Source organism: Arachis ipaensis, chromosome B8 (assembly GCF_059453495.1).
Source record: "Arachis ipaensis isolate K30076 ecotype BB chromosome B8, ASM5945349v1, whole genome shotgun sequence".
NCBI classification, from domain to species: Eukaryota; Viridiplantae; Streptophyta; class Magnoliopsida; order Fabales; family Fabaceae; genus Arachis; species Arachis ipaensis.
The window spans coordinates 105,609,857-105,614,627 of record NC_142443.1 but is presented as its reverse complement, the minus strand read 5'-3'; the positions used below and the strand labels follow the sequence as shown (position 1 = coordinate 105,614,627).

The window sequence follows — 4,771 nt, the reverse complement described above, 5'->3', positions numbered from 1 at the left end:
TCCAGGGCTGCCTTCTTCCATTTCCACGTTTAAGCTTCAGTTTAACCTTAAACTGAAGCTTAAACGTGCTTCCACAAAAGGCATCACTGGAAGTGTCTGGCATTTAAGCTGCAGTTTAAGCTTAAACTGCAACTTAAACGCCACTCTTGGAAAAGGTTTCTGGGCCAAAAATATTGCAGTTTAAGTTAGCATTTGAGCACAAACATTAACTTAAACTTACTCTGGTATGAAACCCAATTGAATATCATGGTTTATGGGATTGGGCCTGAAGGATTGATGAGTCTGGAATTTCAATTTGTTGAGTCATGTGTCATTACTTGATTATCACTAAGTTGGCTCAATGAATGTTACAGAATTTGGATCAGCAGCCTCATCAAGATTATGGATCATAAACCCAAAGAAAAAAGAAAGCAGGGAGAGGCCTCAAAGCCCAAGAAACACAACAGAAGCTCAATGAAGAAAGTGTATAAATAGGATAGAATTTAAGTTAGAGGCACTTACTTTTACCTTTTCATTTTTGCTAGTTTTCATACCTTTGTAATTGAATTCAGAGCTATGACTCACTAAACCCCCTTTCATTGGGTTAGGGAGCTCTATTGTAATTCAATGAATCAATAATAGTTTATCTTCTTCTTCAATCTTTTCTCTTGAATTTTGTTAGAAAGCTTCTCGATCTAATTCCATTGGGTAGTTGTCTTGGGAAAGAAACTACCCATAATTGGAATCCTTCGGAACCTTGGGAAAGGAATGGAGGATTCATGCTAGAGAAGCTTTCTCACAGTGAATTGGATTGGGGTTTGGATGGATATTGTGACATGTAATCCTACCAAATTGTGGTTCATGAAACTGTGTGGTATAATCAGTGATCGAGCATCATCTCTTCTTATGAACATTTAAACCAAGGGATTGGGAATTTGTTTGTTTTTAGAGAGAATTGGTGAGCCAAGGGATTGGGATCCAATCATATAAGATTGCCAAGCAAAATTCAATGAACGCATTGGTTGAGGAAGAGATAAACATGTTTTGATTCGGAGATCTCAATATCTCCTATAACCCAATGAATTCCCCATCTCCGATTTCCACTTTCTCTTTACATTCTGCAACTCAATTCATGCAATCACCCCCATTCCCTTTTAATTTCAGCAATTTAGCTTCTGCTCTTTAATTCATGCAATTTAAGATTCCGCCATTTCAATTTCTTGCCATTTACGTTTCCCGCCAATTTTACATTCCGCAATTCTCATCTAATTCTTGATTCCGCTCAACTAGACACACTTCTAATCCGAATTGCTCATTCAACCAATCCTTGTGGGATTCGACCTCACTCTATTGTGAGTTTTTACTTGACGATAACCGGTGCACTTGCCGGAAGGAATTTTGCCGATCGTGCAATTTCCTAAATCGTGGCATAACTAGTTTATGCGCATCAAGTTTATGGCGCCGTTGCCGGGGATTGGTTTTCGATTGACAATTCTCCAATTGGAAGTTAACTAGATTGAGCATTTTTTTTTTTGCTTTGTTAATTCAGTTCAAGTTACTTGTGAATTTTAATTTCTGCACTCTGTTACATGCTTTCTTTCTTTATGCCTTTAAATTCAAGCAACTAACTCACTGACTCACTAACTATTTGAATTAATTCCTCAACTGCTCTAACCATACTCTTCCATTAACCAAGAGTATTTTACTTGTTTGTTGCCTGTGCTGTGTTCTTGTATGACAGGTAGGAGAAGAGAGACATCAACTCCTCCATATACCGAACCAGAGAGGACCCTTCATAGACTTAGAAGGGAAGCAAGAGGGAAGAGAGTACTGGGAGAAGAAGAATCTGAAGGAGAATCTGAGGACAATTTTGAGGAAGCTCTAGATCTCAACATGGATAGAGAAGTTCACAACCATGAGAGAGCTGATGGAAACAACGTCATTCCCGAGAGGAGGGTTCTTGGTTCATACATAAACCCAACCTCTGGGAATTGTGGTAGCAGCATTCAGAAACCACCCATTCAGGCCAACAATTTTGAACTCAAACCACAGCTAATATCACTTGTGGAGGATCATTGTTCATTTGGTGGGAGTGCTAATGAAGATCCAAACCAACATCTCACAAAGTTCCTGAGAATTTGCGACACTGTGAAGTCCAATGGAGTCCAGGAAGATACCTATAAACTGCTCTTGTTCCCATTTTCACTTAGGGACAAGGCAGCTAAGTGGCTGGAATCATTCCCAAGGGGGAGCCTAACAACCTGGGATGAGGTGGAAAGCAAGTTTCTGGCACGTTTCTACCCCCCACAAAAGGTCAATAGGCTTCGATCTGAGGTTCAGACTTTTAGACAACAAGATGGTGAAACTCTCTACGAGGCATGGGAGAGATTCAAGGATTTGACAAGGAAATGCCCACCAGACATGTTCCATGACTGGGTGCAATTGCATATTTTCTATGATGGACTTTCTTATGAATCAAGGAAGGCTGTAGACCATTCATCAGGAGGTTCATTGAACAGGAAAAAGACTGTGGAAGAAGCCATTGAAGTGATTGAGACAGTGGCTGAGAATGAGTACTACTATGCTTCAGAGAGACACAACACTAAGGGAGTCATGGAGCTGAACCATGTTGATACAATTTTAGCCCAAAACAAGGTGTTTGCCAAGCAACTAGTAGAGCTCACCAGGAAATTAGAAACAAAGCAAGTGGCTGCAATACACACACAAGATCAAGAGGAAGTAAGCACTGAAGGAGGTGATTGGGAAGAGGCAAATTATGTAGGAAATCAACAAAGGCAACCATATGATCCACATTCCAACACTTACAACCCAGGATGGAAAAACCACCCAAACTTTGGGTGGGGGAACCAACAAACCCAACCACAAAACCACAAACCTTACAACCACAACCAACATAACAATTCCACATACCAAAACTCCAACCAAAGATCATACCAAGCCACACAAAACACTTACTCCCAACCATCATATCATGGCCAAAATAATCAACCTACCCAACCTAATCCGAACCAACAATTTCAAGATCAATTAAACAGGATAGAAGGAATGCTGGCAAACATGGGTCAGGACATAAGTGAGTTGAAAAGCTTTAGGGATGATGTGAGATCCACCTTAAGGAACCATGGTGAAAAACTCAAGAGGATGGAATCTCAAGTAGGAGAGCTATCTCAACAGGCCCCCAAATCAACTGCAGTGTTCCCTAGTGACACAGAAAAGAATCCTAAAGGGGAACAAAAGGGAGTGAGATGGGAAGAATGCAAGGCCATCACCATATTGAAGGAAGTCTCAGAAGAAGAAGGAATCAGACCCTCAGAACAGGAGCCAGAAATCTTGAAGGAAGGTGTGGAAGAAGCTAAGCAGGAAAGTGAAACTGAGCAAGCCAAGGAACTGCAAAAAGGCATGCTGGAAACATACCAACCAAAAGCACCATTTCCTCAGAGGTTAGGAGGAGGTGAAAAAGGGAAAACCTATTCAAGGTTTTTAGAGACATTTAAGTCTCTCCATATCAATATTCCCTTTCTTGAGATTCTCCAGCACATGCCTACACATATCAAGTATTTAAAGGAATTGCTGAGCAAGAAAAGAGTTTTGAAGGGAGGACAAACTGTAATAATGAACAAAGAATGCAGTGCCATCATCAAGAAGGACATAGTCTCTAAGAAAACAGACCCAGGAAGTTTTCATATCCCCTGCATCATAGGGGAAACAAAAATTGACAAAGGATTCTGTGATCTAGGAGCCAGCATAAATGTGATGCCTCTGACTCTTATGAAGAGGCTACAACTGAATGAGGTGAGATCCACTGATGTAATCATACAACTGGCTGACAAAACTCAGAAGCAAGCTGAAGGGGTAGTTGAAAATGTGCTGGTGAAAGTGGGAAATTATTTCTTCCCCACAGACTTTGTCATTTTGGACATGGAGGAAAGCTACCTACACCCTATCATTCTGGGAAGGCCATTTCTAGCCACTGCTAGAGCGCTCATAGATGTAGAACAAGGAGAGCTAATCTTGAGAATACATGATGAACAGCTCATTTTCAATGTTTTCAAACCTGCATCTGAGCCTGAACCAGAACCTGAAAAGCCTAAGGATGATAGTAGCCATCTGTGTTTGGAGGGAAGCAATCCAGCAGCTGAAACTCTGAAACAGTCCTTGGAAGGCAAACAAGAATTGCAAGAGTTAAAGCCACAAGAATCAATAGAAACAGATCAGAAGGATCCCCCTGGCATAAGGGTCAATGAAGAAATCCTCAAGAGAAAGGGAAGAATTGTAAAGAAATTGCCAAGAGGGTGGAGAAACAAGAAAATCCCCACTGAAGGTTTCTCTCCGGGAGATAAAGTGATATCAAGTCATTATCTGCCAATCCCACCTGGCCTAAAAACCATTCCCTCCCAGCTCCCTCAAGTGTTCACAATCAGGAAAGTTCTTTCTATGGAACATTTGGAAATCATGAAGGAATCAAATGGGGACGTTTTCATAGTGAGAGGAGAGGACATCAAGCACTACAATCCACCCTAACAAGGGGCAACCGTCAAGCTAATGACGTTAAAGAAGCGCTTGTTGGGAGGCAACCCAACCTGAGGTAATACCCCCTTTGCTGTTTCGTTTATTTGTTTCAATAAAAAGGGTGAAGTAATTTCTGTGCATTGCAAAGAATTAAGTTTGGTGTTTCACACCAAACAATGAATTCGTGGATCAATAATTCAAAGGGGAATGTGTGACTCTAAGTTTGGTGTTCCACCATAAAGATCAACTGAACACAACAACC

At 41.0% G+C, this 4,771-nt stretch overlaps 1 non-coding gene across 1 annotated transcript; it reads right to left on the bottom strand.

Annotated features, from left to right (window-relative positions):
* Positions 1–2,298: 2,298 nt before the first annotated feature.
* Positions 2,299–2,402, bottom strand: LOC148549121 (small nucleolar RNA R71). Its single transcript, XR_015898470.1, has one exon. It is a non-coding gene; the product is annotated as a small nucleolar RNA R71 (small nucleolar RNA).
* Positions 2,403–4,771: the final 2,369 nt, after the last annotated feature.